The following is a 17,711-nucleotide window of genomic DNA, read 5'->3' on the forward strand; positions in this document are numbered from 1 at the left end:
AGCATCATCCAGACTCCTCAGGAGAAGGGAGTTCCTGGGGACTTATAGATCAAAGCCGTTCTAACTCCTTTTGCACCCCAAACCTTGCCAGCTTCCCACCTCTGTCCCTGGACCAGCCCTGTACCTCGGTTCCATCAGGCCTTCTCCTGGGATGCCCCACAAGCATCGCCTACTCCCACGCCCCACGGAGAGCTCTGAGAGCCCTGCTTCCCACCAGCCTTGGCCATGGTGCCCAGCTTGAGGGTAACCTCTCCATCTGTTGGTCACCTGAGCCAGGGACATGTGTGGAGCTTGGAGACCCTCATGCCCTGGCCCACTGCAGCTCACCTGTCGTCATGTTTGGCTCCTCATCCCCTCTTCTCAACATCGCTCACACTTATCCACCTCCTGCCCTCCCCTGGATCCAAGCCCTCCCATCTACTGCCTCATCCTCGTGCCTGGCCTCCCTGCCCTCGGACCTCCATCCTCCACTGGCGGCCTGGCAGATTGGCCCAGGAGCAAATCAGGCCCTGTCATGCCCTGGTTATGCCTCCAGTGACTTCCAACACCTTGGCTTAAGTCGTGACGTGGCCCTGTGTCCCGGTCCAGCCTCATCCCCTTCAGCCCCACCACATCCATCCTCCCCCCTCCCACCCACTCACTGCTCCCTTTCCCTGAGATGTTCTTTCCCTGACTCCTAGTTGTCCTCAAAGTCACCACTCATAGGCACAATCGCCTTCCCCCTGTGTCTGGTGCTACCCTCTCAGAGCTTTGCCACTTGCTGTTGTCACTGTGGGTTCACAGGTCTGGCTCCCACTGGGCTGAGGGCAGCTTAGCTTTCAACTCCTAGTGCCAGCCAAGTGCCCAGTGCAGGTGGAGCTCAATGCACGCAGGCTGAACCAATCAGAGACAATTACAGAGGAGGAGGATAGAGGGACACGTGACCCAGTCCTTAATATGGCCATGAGGCCCCTTTGCGTCCGGCGTACGCTGTCTCTCAAATTCATCCCTCGCTGCCCTCCATCCTGCAGCCAACACCCAGCCTTTCAGCCTCAGTCATCCTCCCCCAAACATGTGCTCTTGCTTCCTCCTGTGTGCCTTTGCCCATGTGGTTTCCCCTCTTCTCCATCTTGGGAACTTCAACTCATCCTTCAGGGCCCAGCCCCAAAGTCACCTCCTCTGGAGTGTTCCCCTCTTCCAGGAAGGATAAGTCATTTCCTCTTTGTGCTCCTGCGGTTTTTGTCCACACCTCTTTGACATGACATTTAGATACTAAGGTTTGGTTTGTCATTTGTATCTGACTCCCATTGTAGACTGTGAGCCCTTTGAGGGGAAGGGACATCCCTTCATCCTGGCTCCTCAGAGCCTGCCCCAGCACCAGGCAATGCAGGAGGCGCTCTGAGGGTGGACGGAGAAGGCACTAGGCTCCAGCAAGAGCTCTCAGAGCGGGGACTGAGCAATGCTGCTCTGCACTTCTTCCCTCGGACCCGGGCAAGGCTCCCCAGCCTAGAACTTGGCTGGAGCTTGTGGGGGGCAGGGAGGGAGAGCTGGTGGGGGTAGTTTTGAAGGCATTCAGATCTCCAAACTCCAAGAAATTCCAGCCCCAGCACTAGGAGAATGCCTGGGTATCTTTGCTAGCTCGCTGAGGGTAATCCTTGCAGAAATGATTGAGGAGGAAGGGAGAGTGGTATGAAGAGAGGGGACGGCAGATGCCGCTGGCCTTTCACTAGGACAGATGGCGGGTTCTACCACTTTCACCTGGTGAGTTGCAGAGGCACCAGGCAGGGATCTGAGGCAGGTCATTAACAGAGAGACCTGAGTCATTGCACATGAAGCCCACTTCCTTCCAAGTTGCAGTTGTTGGGCCAGCAGACTAGGGGGGTTACAGCAGGCACAGGGTTTCTCTGTGAAGCATCTGATATTATCTTTTAAGAAATAATTGTGAGATTTCATAAGGAGACATGGTGCTGGTGGGCACTAATGTCTGTACTGTTGTAATTGGTTGATTAATTGACTTCTACACAAAAGGAGCTGATTCATGGGTCAATGTCATATTAGACGCAGGTATTTAGTGGAGAACCACAGGGCTCTGTCCTCACTCATGGCTGCTCTAATATGTTCACTAGTGACTGGATGGAACATGGATAGCCTGACAATCAGATCCACTGAGGACACAACCTGCTCATAAATACAGAGTCGGAATCTAAAAGGACTCAACAGACTGAGATGATGGAAGAATCTAAGAAGGAGAAACAAGATAGTGAGAAATGTCACATTCTGAAGCTGGGTCCCAAACTAAAATAGGAATGGGATAGACACAGTTTAGAAGCAGCATATTTAGGAAGGATTTGGGGATTTTCAATGATCACAGACTCAATTTTAATCGATATCATGATGTGGCTGCCAGAAGTGCGTGTTATCTTAGGGCATATCAACAAAAATATGATGTTAAGCAGGGGGGATTATGAGAATATACAGGTGGTCGGAATACCTGTCTTCAAATATTTGAAGGACTGTGGAGGATTTAGGTCAAACCTGGCTGAATCTGCCAAGAGGCTTGTTAAAAGTAGAGATGTCTGGCTAGGGTTGCCAGGTTTGGCAAATAAAAAGACAGGATCCCCAGTTAAATTAAATTTGAATTTCATATTTGGAACATACTTCTACTAAGAAATTATTCATTTTTTTATCTGAAATTCAAATTTAACTCGGTGTCCTATATTTTACATGTCAGTCCTACCTGGGACCCATCCCAGATCTTCTAAACTGAAATCTCTAGGGATGAAATTGTCAATGTTCCCCCGGTCATTCTGATATAGCCCATCTATGGACCAGCAGTTGGGGGGCTGTGGTCAAGAGCAGCAATTTTCAAATTTTATTGGACACCAGAATCACTTGGAGGGCTTGTGCAAACAGATTGCTCATCCCACCCCCAGAGTTTAGATGTGCGGCGGGGCCTGAGAATTTGCATTTCTAACAAGTTCCTAAGTAACACCAATGCTGTCGGTTCTTGGATCACACTAAGAGAAACGAGGCCCCAGCCAGTCTAGGTGGCTCCAGAAGACAAAGCCAAGATTCCTGTAGCATCGACTTCAGCTCAGTCCAAGACGGAGTTGTCTATTTTGTTTTGTTTTATAACCATTAAAACTCTTTAAAAACCAAGCAGTTCATCCCAGGATGAGTGAGCTCCCTATTACAGGAGCTGTTCAAATAGGAGATACACACTATATTCACTCATTCATTTAACAAACACTCATGCAGCATCTACTGTCAACCCCGCCTTATTAAAGGCTGGAGATTTGGAGATGAACAAGACCCCGTCCTGGCCTTCTGGAAGCTCACAGGTTGGCTCAGGAGACTGACAAGTAAACAGTGGTGGACCGTGATGAGAGAAAACTGGAGAAGTGTCTGTCGCCCTGCTTGGTTGGTCAGGACAGGCTTCCCAGCAAGGGTGGGAGTGAGCAAGAGACAGGGGTACCAGAGCAGGTACCAAAACCTAAATGGGCGAACTTGGCAGGACTCATAATTGACTCGATGTGGGGTGAGGGAGGCATCTTAGATGACTCTGGGACTCTGGCTTCAGGGACCAGGTAGATGGTGCAGCCATTTATTGTGATGGGGACATACAGGGCAATTTGGGGGTGTGTTGATGGTGAGGGGTTTGTGGGGGTTAAGCAGGCAGATATGGAGTCTAGAGCCATAACCCTAACCCTAACCCTAACTTCTGGTCCTTGGAGCGGGGCACTGACACTGCATTTCTTTGGAGGCAGAACAGCAAATGGGCAATCTTTTCCCTATCGCTGACTGGCTATGAGACCCTGAATAAGTCCCTTCTCCTCTCTGGTCCCTTCTTTCCCCATTGGACAAAGAGGGGGCTAGACTCAAAAACCCAACAGATCCTTTCCTGCTCTGGAAGTCTGGGTAACACTAATGCCACATGCACACGACCAACCTTCAGCCCCCACCCTTCCTGCTAATATAGCCAGTAGCCAGAGCCACGCTGGCCACTCCCGGAGCTCAGCGGAGGCTGACCTCAGCACTGGGTCAGTTCCCAAGGGCAAGCTCAGATGCTGGAGCCAGTGAAACCCACCTGCAGATTAAGTCATGAAGCTCTAATTTAACACCTGTCAACAGGGAGCATCCCCTCTTGTGCCAGCCAGGAAGTGGTTAAAGGGCCAGAAGCCTGATTTCCAAGCCTCATGGCTGGGTCCCTGGGCTTGCTTCCCTCCCATAGGTTCAAGTGTGGGTGTCCTGAGCAGGCTTGACCATGGACGGGAGGGGCCACAAACCGGATGCTGGTACCTGCAAGTTCAGCCCTGCTGGTGATTAATTGAAGGTGAAACAGCCCATCTGTACTGCAGGGTCTAGTCTGTTCCAGAAACTCAGCTGCTGACAGGCATGGAGACCTCTCAGCTAATGAGATCATCATTCACCCTGGGGCTCAGAGGGAGAAGATGCTCAGGCCAGTAGTGCTCTGGCCAGGCCTGGGGGACAGGGGCAGGCTGCAGTGAGCAGTGGAGCACAGACGAATCTGAGGGGGAGACCCAGCCCTGACACGGGGATTCCTGATTTGATGGGGAGACAGGGCTGTGCTCTTCGGGAATCCAAGAGTGGATTGACCTTGGGCATGCCACTTAAACTCTCTGTGCCTCGGTTTCCTTGCCTGTAAAGCAAAACTAATAATAGCATCCTTCTCATAGGTGTGTTGTAGAGGACTAATGAATGTGAAATGCTATCGCAGTGCCTGGTGTGCAATGAATGTCCCATAAATGGCACTGGTGATCATTATTATTATTTGTCAGTGATGACCCTCCTGTTTTGGACATGGTGAATGTGAGGAGTCCCTAAACCTCCAGGTGAAGATGTCCAAGATGCTCATGGGTCTGGTGCTCAAGAAATTGAGATCTGGGCCTGATTTGGGTGTCATCATTATATAGCTACAGACTGAAACCCGAGAGCTAACAAGGTTGACTGAGAAGGGTGCGTGGAGGGAGAAGAGGGCAGAGGCTGGAGTCCAGGGTGGGGCATAACGCATCATTTGGAGGAACTTGGTGGTGTGACCTGGGCCACTTTCCTCTCATCCGCTCCTGGCCTCAGGAAACTCCTCCCGGCTCCCCATCCCTCCGGCAGAATCCAGGCCTCCAGCACCACGGACAGCACCCACACCACCAACCCAGAGGTCCCTTTGCTCCTGGGGCTCAGAAGACTTGCCCCGGGGGCAGCACTCGTTCCCCTGCCCCTGCCTGGCAAATAGTAGCTACACGAAGCAGTGGCTGTGACAAATTGGAAGGTGGAGCTGGGGAGTGATGGCCACGGGGTGAGAGATACCTCATTGGCTCCAGGGTTGAGTCACTCACTCATATCACAGCTATTTCTGACTGGCTACTCTGGGGCTCATGAGAAGACAAGAGGGAAGTGCAGGGGAGAAGCACTGGTGCTTATAATGCTGGAATAGAGGACGCATGGCAGAGATATCTAACAGAGCTGGGGACTGTGTGGGGAGGAGCACAGCTGGGAGTTCTTCCTGGAGGAGAGATCTTGAAGCATAAGTAGGAGTTGGCAGGACAAAGACGGGGAGGAAGGATGTCCTTGTCAGAGTGTGGGGGCATGCAGAAAGAAGGCTTAGAGAGGAAAGAGGGAAGAACAGGGCTTGTGCTCAGCTGAGACCAGTGGGCCAGGAGGGGAGCGAGGACCAGGCCACCATGGCCTTCAGGGGCAGGCTGAGGAGCTAGAACCATGCCCTGCAGGCAATAGGGAGCCACTGAAGTGTGTTGAGCCGGGGAGGTCATGATCAGATTTGCATTTTGGAAAGATGTCTCTTGCAGCCTGGTGCCCTCAGGCCCCTGTCTTTTGGAGAAAGACCTAATCCTGAAGGTCAGCCCCATTCACATTAACCAGGACAGCCCTGTGCAAATCAGCAGGTAGCAGGAGAGCCAACCCTACCTCCCTGGGTTCAAATCTCTACTATGTATGCTTAAGTGACTTAACGTCAGTGCTCAGTTTCCTCATCTATAAATTGGGGTTAGCACAAGTACCTCCCTTTCAGGATGGTTGTAAGGAGTGAAGGAATGAACGGTGCAGTACCTGGGTACTAAACTGGGTATGTATTAAGTGCTAATTGTTCTCACCCATAAACCATTTCAACCAGTCTAAACCACTACAGGCATGAGTTAGACCAGTATGAAATATAGATCCCAATAAATCAGAACAGATTGGTTGATAATCACCGTTCCAAACCAGTACAAGCTTGCGAAGACTAGTTGCCCAATAACGGTGCTTTTCACAGATACCAACCCGCATGGACCAGTAGAGACCAGCGTGCAGGGGCAGAAGACACTGCAGGGAGAGGCCTGGGAGGAGGCGGCTCAGGCAGCTGGCAGCGAGAGGGTTAGGGAAGGGAGCTTCCTCCCAGCCTCCTTGGAGTCTCTCTAGGGAGGCGCTGGCGCTGCTGTTTGTTACCCAACCCTCCAGAAGACGCTGGGGTGAGGGGGAGGGAGAACCGCTGAAAGCCTTCCTTCTTTTCAATTATTCAGCAGCGGGAGCTTCCTGCCGCCCCAGCTGGAGCCAGAGGAAGGCCTTGGCCAGAGCCCCCAGGCTGGGGCAGGCTGGGGCAGGCTGGGGCTGGCTAAGGGTGGGAGGGCTAGTTCCAGGGGGCTCCAGGTGGGCAGGCGGCCTGGCCTGTGGGAGTGCTGGCACTAGGCTCTGTGCCTTGGCCACAGCCCTCATGGGCTCTCTCCTGCCCTTCCCTGTCCAGCCATGTGCCAGATCCAGCCATGCCTGGGCAGGGATTGGGTTGCCCTCTTCCCTGAAATCTCTGCCTGTGCCATGGAATGGGGGCGACTGGGATGGTGAAGTTCCCAGGGCTAAAATGGGGTGTTGGGACAGGCAAGGCGGGGAGAGCAAGTCTGCTGGCTGCAGGAGGAAGCCCGGCAGCTTAGCTGGTGCTCAGCCCCAGGCTGGCCCCTGCCCCCTGCTGCATTCTGCTCCTCCCAAAAACACACTGGCCCTGCTGCTCCTCATGCCGGACGCCCTTCCTCTTCTGTTCATCCCGCAAGACTGCTCAAGCGTCACCTCCTCTGTGAAGCCTTCCCTGATATCCTGGAAGGATGTCCTGGGGGATGTGCGTCTACTGTCACCCTCTGGCTACCACTCTGAGTGCTTTCCTCATTCTATCACGACTGTTAGCTCCCTGGACAATTGAGGGCTCTCCAAGGGCAGCGACTGGGTTGATCCATCTTCGTGTGAATGTTTGTTGAAATCCAGCCTGTGTTTGCACTGACGGGGAGCTCACAACTTGTATCTTACCACTGCCATTGCCAGGGACTTCAGTGGGAAAGGTCCTTGGTCACTGCTTTCAATATGCCCAGACTCTGTGTGTGCTGGCATTTGCATGGGCCACACTGTCACTCACTTCGTGAGCCCTGGAGTCCAGATCTGTCTTTGAACAGACAGGTAGGACTCGCCTGGCCCCAGGCTCCTGTCCAGCAGCCCAGAGCCTGTGTCCCTGTTGGCTCTGATTTGAGTCCCCAGGAACAAGGAGGCCTCAGCTGTCCTCTCCCTGCAGAGGGGCCCACAGTACAGATAACACAGCCCAGGTGAGAACAGTGCAGACTGACGTAGCCCAGGACAGGCCATACAGAGCCTTGTAAATGGGACAGACCCAGCCAAACCAGGAGCCAAGACTGGCTACACCCACAGAGGACAGTGGGGACCCTGCACAGCAGCATTATAGACCAGTGGAGTGGATCAGAACAGGTAATACCGGCCACGAAGTAATAGGCCAGTTCAATCCAGTAGACAGACCTGCATAGACCAGAGCTGATACCAAGTAAGCCAGTGATGTTTTCGTCTCCCCTCCCGTGCGCTCCAGTGGAACGAAGGAGTCCCTGCCCCACCTGGCCTACCCACTCCCCGTCAGGGTCCTCATGGCCTTCAGGGAGGCTGTGGCTGTCCAGCTGGGGAAGAGAGTCCCTGTGGTTGCCTGAGCTAGATGGAGGTTTGGGGTGGGGGTAGGGGATGTTCCAAAGGAGCAGCTTCAGCTTAGCCTGAGAAAGAGCAGTCTCACGGCTGAGATGTCACTGATGGGCTGGGCTGCTGAGGAGGTGGTGATTTCTGTGTCCTGGGGAGGCCTTGGGGAGGTGTTGTGGGGAGAGCCACCTGTGTGTCAGGATCCCGTGCCCTCTAAGGACCCTCCCGTGCTGGTCTCGAGGGCTGACCCTGCACTGAAGTCGGAGGAGCCTGTGTGCTCTCCCCAGCTCCCAACACCTCCTTCTCCTCCGCCCAGGATCAGACATCCGCCCTCTTGGGCTCACTCCAGGGGAGCTGGGTGAAAGAAGGCAAGATGAGCTAGAAGCTGTACGACCAGATTTCTTTTCCTTTTTGGGCCTCAGTTTCCCTCCTCCCGACCAAGTGTCAGGGACCCAGATCCTAGCAGGGTCAGGGTAGGGCTGTGCTCTGAGTCCCTGGTAGTCCAAGATTGAGAAGAATGAAAATCGGGTGGTGATGTGCCCCCCTCCAGACCTGTCAGCAGGAAGGGTGTGTGCTGGACAGACAGACAGGCCCCTTCCACCCACTGGGGAGGGTGACAGAGAAGCCAGGGGCAGCTGCTCTGCTGCCCACACAATCTCATTATGGAAAATTCCCTCTATTGACTCAGCTCTAATCAGGCAGGCTGCCTGGGGCATCCCCCCAGGTTTCTGCTGGGCCGACTGAGATCAAAGAGAGCCGGGCTGGGGGCTGGAGCATCGCTGCCTTTCCCATCGATCCAGATGCGCCTCTCGTTGCCAGGCAACAGCCTCCAGTCTCTCTCGGTCCTTCCTCCCCCAGGGGCGGCAGGATTGGGCAGTAAAGGGGGAGAGAGAGACCCCATGTTCATTCTCCACATCTTCTTCCCTTACCAAGCTAGAAACCTCTGGCACCAAGCTGGGAGCCCCTTCTCTCCAGAAAGCACCCTCCATTTGGGGGGCTTGATCCTCCCAACTAAATGGACCCCTTTCCTCCTCACATTTGTATGCGCCTGCTGTATACTTGAAATCCACACTTCCCTGCTTCAAGCAAGCACCGTCTCAGGAAGACAGGCCAGGGAGTCACCATTGAGGAAACCGAGGCCCAGAGACAGGAAGGGACCCTCAGAGGGTCAATGCCAAAGTCAAGACAAGACAGCAGGCTTCCAACTCCCAGCCCAGCATGGGACTAAACGCGGGAGCCATTTGATCTTGCGAGAATGGCTCCGAAGACAAATTCACACTCCCATCTTTGAGTGGGTTGGCTTTTTTTTCTCCCTGAAACGTAGGATGCATTTCATAGTAGTTTTTTTTGTTGTTGTTTCAAGTGTCATAATTTAAAACTGTAAGTTATGTTTTAAAACAGGCATAAAAATGTACTGTGGGTTTTGGGGGCTGTAATTGACTAAATAATGCAAATCTGATCATTTATCACAGTTTAATATTTTGCATATTTTTATCTACTTTATACTGCTCATCTTCATTTTTTTTTTTTTTGACTAAATATATGAGCGTCATCCCAGCAGTTATGTGCTGACCTACTTATAGCATGGCTTATTTAGGATTTTAAGGTCTCTCCCCCTCCGAGGTCTTTACAGCCCTTGGAGATGCATGAAGGAAAGTTTCTTACTCTTCCGCCGGTCTCTGCCAAACCTTTATTGATGCTGCTAAGGCAGAAGAAGAGGCGAGACACTTCCCAGGGTGAGAGCGGCCAGAACTTAGGAGTCTGACGCTCCCTGCACGCTGCCCAGAGGTGCACAGCCACTGGTGCCCTTGGACCTGCCACTGCCTGCCACCTGCTCACCTCCAGCTGTGCGGTGCGGTGACAGCTCCTCCCCGAGTCCCCTGCCCAGCACCAGTCATACACTTCAACTCCGGGAAGCACAGCTTTTCAGGGTTCTTGACAAATGGTAGCCAATTAATGTCAATTAATCTGATTAGCCTAAATAGTTAATTAAGCAGTTAATTAACAACATCATTGACAATAACCCACAGCTCCTGAGGGACGCTGGGTGGGAGGCAGGAATGGAGCGGGTAGGCCCTGCTTGCTCTGGGGGGGTGAGCCCCTTAAGGTCAGATTGGGAGCGGAAGCTTCTCATGCAGCAGCGGCCTCTCCTGGTCTCCATCCTGCCCCACATCACTCCGGAATCTTCATCAGGGCACCCACCGCAGCCCGGCCACAAGCCCAGCCCCGGCCCCAGGCCAGGGTCGAGAGGGTCTGATTTCTGGGGGATGGTAGCAGAGGAGGGAAAAGGCCTCCTCCTGTCTGAGAAACTGTTCCACCCAAGGCCCCAGAGAGGATCCCCTGTCTCTGTTGCCACCACCCCTGCCCCAGACCAAGCACCTCACAGCTTTATAGTCCTGCTCAGGGCCATGGACTCCCCAAGTTGCAGAGCAGTGCTGGGAGAGACCTGCCACCCTTCAGCCCATGCTACAGATGAGGAAACTGAGTACCCCCCAGATGCTAGGCCTGTGCTTGCACTGGTGACCTGCAACACTGAGTCACACAGAGTCCCTGCTCTCAAAGAACAAGCAGTTGGGGGCCTTATGGAACCTTTGTGCAGCCTCTGGGGGATCCTACCACATTTTAGCTGGGTGATGTGGGTGACATTGTTAACCTCTCTGTGCCTCAGTTTCCTCCTACTTCATAGGAGGTCGTGAGGACTAAAGGAGTTGATACATGCAGCAGGGCCCGGCACGTGGGAAATGCCACATGAACCAGAGGGTGACGACAGTCAGGATGGAGTGAACGCCGGGCCCAGGGAGGAGCAGCACTGGGCACCTGGGCACACAGAAGGGGAGAGCTTGGAACAAGGCATCACCTGGGAGGTGTCTGAGCAAAGCCTGAAGCTCAAGGAGGTAGAGGAAGAGGGAAGAAGAACACCCAGGCACAGGGAACCATGTGTGCACAGCAATGCGGCCCCAGTTCTCACCTCCACACCTACAGTCACCTGGGAGCTTCAACAAACACAGACCCCAGGCCTCTCACTCAGAATCAGTCATCTGCTTCTCATGGACCGTTCTGGAAGTACTGGAGCAGGTATTCTGCACCTAGGGACCGTGGTGACAGTGGTTCTAGGTGTTCAGGCTGGAGAGGCCCCACACCATGTGACCCCTGTGCTGAAAACACACCACAGGCCCATCTGTCCAAATCGTGCTTGCCCTTCGGGGTGACCTTCCTGAGATAGCCCTGGCCATGCGATTACCTGCTGGGAACGTTCCTTTTGTTCTCCACTGCCCACAGGAGAAAGGCCAGACTGCCTCGCCTGGCACTGAGGCCACCCCCGCTCCAGCCAGCCTCTCTCTCCAGCCCCGACTGTCCAGCCTCCCTATTCCTCAGTGCCCGGCGCTCTTTCTTCTTCTCTGCTCCTCTCTGCTCCTGCCAGAAACGCCCTGCCCCTTGTCCCTCCCCCTGGCAAACCTGCACTCATTCTGTGAGGCCCATCTGTGAGGCCAGCTCCAAAGCCAGCCAGGCAGGTGGCCCCTCCTCCCCCCAGGGCAGCCTTCGGGATGCACCATGTGACCCCTCATCTGTCCCAAAGCATCTCCTGTTTGTGGGCCTTGCTCTTTTGAGGGCAGCTCAGGTGCAAGGACTGTGTTGCTCCCCACTGCCCCCCTTTTTAGAAACAGAGTCTCCTGTGTTCTCCAGGCCCGAGTGCAGAGGCTATTCACAGGCACGATCACAGCTCACTGCAGCCTCAAGCTCCTGGGCTCAAGCGATCCTCCCGCCTCAGCCTCCTGAGTAGTTGGGACTACAGGTCTGCACCACTATGCCCGGCTCTTGATGCCTAGTGCAGGGCTTGGGGATGACAATACTAATGGAGCTTTTAAGTTCAGAGGAGCTGCTGAACAAGTGTTTGATGAATGAATGAATGACCATCTCTACTTTCTGATGTCTGAAGAGCAGAGGACAGAGGAAGAGAGCATCTGAGAGGCAGAGAAGAGAGAGGTGTTCTGGGGAGAATAATGGATAGATCACAAGGACCAATAAGCATGTGTCAGACAGGCCCAGAGAGGGAGGGGACACGAGACTGCCAAGAGGCAGGACCTGCTGAGCGTTCCAGCTTCCTTTCCTCCCCAGAAGCCCTCCTGGTGTCCTGATGGGTGAAAGGATGGCTCAATGGCCCTGCTGGTCCTGAGGCCCCTCCTCCAACCTAGAGTTCTCTGTTTGATACAGGGGCTGCGCCATCAGCTGGGGACGGGCATGGCCACCTCTCCCTGTCTCCCTGGGTGAGCCGAGCCTGCAGCACACACACACATTCTGCCGTCAAATCTCCCAGAGGTGCGTCTCCAGTACCTGTCCCCTTTACAGTGGTGCCATCACCTTCTGCCCAGATGATTGCAGTGTCCCTGGCCTCTCTGCCCTTGGTCTCTTTCTCTCCCCCTCCCCCACCCACCCCACTGCAGCCTGAGTGGGTTTCCTGAAGAGCAAATCTGACCATTTCATGACATTGCTCCAAAGCCTTCTATGACTCACTGCTTTCCAAATAAATTCCCAGCTCTTATAGTGGTTTTCAGGGTCCTTCGAGGCCTGACCCAGCCGACCGCTCCCACTGGACTGCCCTCTGTTCCTCCGCACACCCTCTGTCCTCTGTGCTGTGGCCCCCTTAGATAATTCAGTGTCCTCTTGATCCAGCCAGGGCATTTCACACCTTTGTGCTGTTGCTCGTGCCCTTCTCTGGAGTGCCAGTCCTCTGCCTTCTCTGTCTGACACCTTCCTGTCATTCTTTAAGGCCCAACGTAAATGTCACTTTTCTCAGAAGCCTCTTCTGGCTGCGAGATTACCTTGGACAACTTAATTCTAGCCGAACCTTGGTGGGTCGTCAATGTCACTTCCCACAACTGCCTTCCTTTCCCACCGGTCCAGGAGCCCCCCAGGGTCAGAATCAGTGTCTGGTTCACCCCTGCATCCTCAGGGCTCATACCGGGGCCAGAAAATAGGAGGCACCAAGCAAATGTCCATTGTACAGTCTTCCCCACTCAAACGGTGACCGCTGTCACGCAGGAGTTCACCGGGCTTTACCGTTCTCTGGGTGCTTTCAAACCCGTGACCTGAGTCACTTCTCATATCGCACCTGGAGGCAGGTATTATGATGACTATTTTCTAGGAGAGGAAACAGACCCGAGAGTGGAGGTGGGGGCCCAGCTGAGATGACAACGCAGGAGATTGGGAATCACCTGATTCCGGCTCTGAGCGCTGCTTTCTTCCGGGGTCTGGTTGGACCCAGGCTCTTGCCCTCCCTGGGGGTATGTGGCACTCTCAGGCCCTCCTTCTCCAGCAGCCTTGGCCACCCCCCACCTCAGCCCCTGGCAGAGGGGGTACTGAGGAAACAGGTTGATGTCACATTCTGTTCTGGAAAACCTGTTCCCCACCATAAAGCCATCCTGGCCAAGGGAATCTCACACCACAGACCCCAAAGGTGTGCCCACCCAAGAGGGGCAGGGCAAGCGGAGGCGCTCTCTGCTGCTCTCACTGGCTCCCTGGGAAGCAGCCCCACCCATGCCCAGTCTTTATGAGGCCATTTAAAAGGATGTTTTTTGAAGAATCTTTAAGGACATCAGAGAATGCTCACGATGGAGTGAAAGACAGGATGCAGACCCCACCCCCCGCGGCATGTCCCGGGTTATTTAACTCTATGCGTCTATGAACACATGGAAAACACCCCACTAGATTCACAGTGGTCATCTCTGGGTGGTGGGGCTATTGTACGGTGAAGATGTGCCATTTTTGAAATCAGAAGAATTCAGTACAACTTGCTCTTTCCCGTCTCCAACCTGGGACATTCTAGGGAACGGCGGTGGGGAGGGGGCTCAGTGCTGTAGCTCCTCGACTGAGGAAGCCGCCTGGTCCCTGGGGTCATCATAGCCCTCAGAGGCCCCGGCAGGATGCTGAGGGAGCACAGCAGCTCTGCAGTGGGCAGGAGGCCAGGGCGGGGGCGGCAGAGGCTGGGGCCAGGCTGACTGCCCAGGAAGCAGCGTCGCAGACGGATGGGCTGGCGGCTCTAGGCTACAGGGGGAGTCCCTGGGGGTTAGGGGCTGCTCTGGAGCCAAGGCACACATGGCCACTGAGGCCTTTCTCTGACTCTCAGCCTGGGTAACTTGGGAGTGGCTCGCCTGCCCAGGCCCCCTAAGAGCCCCGTTCTGGAGGACAAGGGGACCACAGGGCTGAGCCTCTGGGGATGGAGGTGTCATCCTCCTGTGCTCATGACCTGAAGAGGGTGGCGGGGCAGGAATCTGGAGGTGTCAGCAGGTGCTAAGCCACAATGAAGACAGGCTAGGCTAGGCTGGGGTCTGTCATGGCTGGTAATGAGACCCTCCCTGTCACAGGCCCCTCTGTTCCTCTGGGCCTCCTGCTCTCTCTCTGACCACCCCCTCCTCCTCTCTAAACTCACTGCCCCTTACCAAGTGCCCCCACCTCACAAAACGCCTTCCGCCTGACTCCTCCCCTCTCATGGACAGGAAAGCTGCTCTCCTCTGAGCACCACCTCCTTGAGCCCCTTCCTCCTGAGCCTCGGGGGACACAGCAAGGGAGGCCCTCCTCACCCCCTCCCCCCATCACACCCTTCCCCTCGCTGAGCTGCCTGCTCCTTCACCAAGCCAAGGAGTTGAAATTGAGAAGAAATTTCTCCTCCATTTCTTCCCACCCCTCCCCTCTCAGCAGGACCAGTCACCATACTGACCAGAGCCTCCTTTGGGCCCTGCCTCCTCTCTATAGAACATCAGCTGCAAAACCCCTTCTTCTCCCCCAAGCTCCATGAATCAACCTCAGCCACTGCATCCCTGCTGCTTCCCTGGACCTGTGTGTGTGCCTTGGAGGCCTCCTGGGCTCTGGCGAACAACTCTGGGAGGTGTGTGGAGGGCACCTTCAGTGTCCCTGCGTGCGAGTCACTTCAAATTCTGGGCCAAAGGGCCTGATCCTGGTTTAGTCAAAGAGTCCTGGGATCTCCAGGAGAGCCACCGGGCCTCTCCAAGCGATACTTCCCCCTTCGTTTAAGACCCCAAGTCTGTAGGTGGGAGGGACAGTTGAATTTGAAATCTTAGCTCCAAATAACCTTTCAAAGCTTGAAACACTGGAGGTGATTTCTACTGCTGCCGATGAAACCACAGGCTTCCCAACACTTAGAGGGAAGAGAGATCTCAAAATTTGGTGCTTACAGGGCCTTCAGGTGAGGGGGGTCATCTGATCAAAGCCCATAATTTCATGGTTAGGGACACAGAGGCCCAGAGATGGGAAGGGACCTGTTCAAGGTCACACAAGGAGCTGGAATCAGGGGAGGGCCCAGAAAGAAGGTCCTTGGACTCCTGTCCTGGACTCCTTCCACTGCCTCTACCACATGCCACCCCCTAACACCTGCTGGCCCACAGTGCCCTGGGAGACCCTTACCCTGGAGGGCATGGAGAATTGAGGGCAGAGGGGTGTTGTGGAAGCCACCCTGGGCCCTCAAGGCAGTGGGCTTCGGTTGCACCAAGACCTTGCTCTGTGACCTTGGGAAAGTCATGTCACACTTCCAGGCCTTGTTTTGCTCCTCTGTGAAAGGGAGACAGCAGCACCTTTGGCATCGGGTGATGTGAGGATAAGATGAGACCATGTATGTGAAGTGACAGGCCCACGGGCAGGGGCTCAGAGTGTGTGTGGGAGTTAAGGAAGAGTCTGAGTCCCCCTGACTTCCTCCTCAGTGCCTGGCTGGCTTCTGGGACAGGAAGAGCTATGATTTTGTCCATGGGGACAATAAGATGTTGGAGGAGGAGGAGAAAAGTCAGTAGGGAAGGTTGCCCCCAGCAGTGCTGGTGCAACGGGCCATCTCAGGAGGTGAGAGTTAAGCACTCAGAAAGGAACAGGCGACCACCAGCTTGCCGAGGTCAGCGAGAGGCTGGCAGGCAGAGGAGACGGGAAGTGGGTGCGGCAGAGAGCAGATGGGCCTGTCAGACCCAGACTCCTCGTTTGGCAGGCGTGACAGCGGTGGTGGCATCCAGCTGGTCAGTTCAAAACACAGTCCACCTCCAAATATCCCAGTGACCTTGGAGGAGTCACCTCCTCACTGCACTGCACACCCTCACCCTGTGCCTCAGGCTCCCCACCTGTAAAGCTGGCATCATGAATCAAGACACAGGCACTTAACTGGGCCTTGACATCAAGAGGTTGGGACAGGTAATCCGCAACACTCCTGCCCCAGGGAAGACAGCTCGAGTGGCTTCATGACCTTGGAAAGTCACTCAAGCCTTTTTTCTCAGCTATGATATAGGGACAATGAAGCTTTTGTGAGGATTAGCTGAGCCAACTGTAGCATGTGCCTAGCACGGAGCCTGGTACATGGCCCTCGGCCAATGTCCTCTAGGAAGAGAAAGACATGCTACAAACACTGCTGAACACTTGTCCACCTTTATCCAGCTCCTCTTTAAGAAAGTCTTACTTGTATCCATTTGCTAACACTCATCCAGCATTTTATAGCTTAAAAGTAGTTTCCCATCCATTACCTGAATTATTTCTTTCAACAGCAAAGTAGATATTGTTAACACTCTATCTGTTGTACAGATTTGGAAATAGGCTCGGAAAGGTCAAGTGGCTTACCTGAGGTCACATCCCATGTCTCTCTGACTTCAGAGTCCATGAAGTCACCCAACCCACCCACCTCCACCTGTTAAAATCCAGTTGACTTTTTAGTCACTCTTTAAGACTACCTCCTCCATCCCACAGGAGAGTGGGACGGGGCATCAAGTTAAGGAACGAAAACGCTGGTGGAGTGTGGGAGCAATTTCCTAGCCAGCTTGGTCCTACCTATTTCTGGCTGAGGAAGAATCTGGCACAAGCTGGGGCCATGACCTTAAGATGCCCCCTGGACAGAGGAACTCAACAGCCACTGCCCTGCTCTCTGTCAAAGTAGTGTACCTGCCTTTTCTGTCAACATGGGACAAAAGACCAGCTCAGGCCTCTGATACCAGAGTGAGTGAGGCCTTAGGGGAGGGAGAAGTTATGGCTGGGACAGAGCACAGGCGTTGAAGTACCAGGTCAGACCTCCATGCCCTTCTCTTGCTCGCCCCAAGCCCATCCCCACAGTGGACCTGCTGCCAGGAGCGGGAGCTGCAGGAGGCTTCAACACTGTCCAGGCAGGAGCCCTGGGAGGGAGGGGGAGGAGGACGCAAGGCAGAACCTGCGTGTCTTTCCTCAGCTCTCCTCTTCACCAGGAATTCGCCCTGGGGCTGGGCCCTAGAAACTCTCTCTGGGCATCCAGAGGGGCCACAGAGTACCCCCCCACCCTCCGCCCAAACTCCTAGTGCTGTGTCCTTCATCCTTTTCCTAGTGTGAGAGTAAATGCCATCCTGTGTGAGACCCAGTTCTGGTTGCCAGCTCCTGTCTCCCCAGGGGCATTTGGGCAGCTGGGAAAGAGGCCGAACTGTCCCCTATGCCGGCACCCCCTGCTGGACAGAGGCGCAGCATCCAGGTGGGGGCCTGTTCCCTACACCACACCAGTGACCAGCGTCTCCACAGGGTCCTTGCGTCGGTCTCCCCATTCCCTGGGGAACAGGTCCTTCCCCTCGGCGGGGTAGGGCATTGGACTGTGGTTAAGGACCTTCCTGGCATCCTCATAGGCCGGGTCATGGTCACTTATGCCCAGGGGAGTCCTGCCCGCGACCCCGCAGGGTCCTCTCTTTCTCCATTCCTCTCGGTGAAATGAATAACATTCCTCGTCTCTGTTCCCTGGGTGCCCCGCACGCCCGGACAGACACTCTAGC

The 17,711-nt window shown here is 54.6% G+C and overlaps 1 protein-coding gene across 1 annotated transcript in view; it reads right to left on the reverse strand.

Moving 5' to 3' along the window:
- The window catches only part of SRRM3 (serine/arginine repetitive matrix 3), a 50,276-nt gene that overhangs the window by 32,282 nt on the left and 283 nt on the right, over positions 1-17,711 (reverse strand). The gene's annotated exons all lie outside the window — the stretch shown is intronic.

The sequence above is a fragment of the Propithecus coquereli genome, unplaced genomic scaffold, assembly GCF_000956105.1.
Source record: "Propithecus coquereli isolate 6110/MARCELLA unplaced genomic scaffold, Pcoq_1.0 Scaffold150, whole genome shotgun sequence".
In the NCBI taxonomy this organism is placed as follows: domain Eukaryota; kingdom Metazoa; phylum Chordata; class Mammalia; order Primates; family Indriidae; genus Propithecus; species Propithecus coquereli.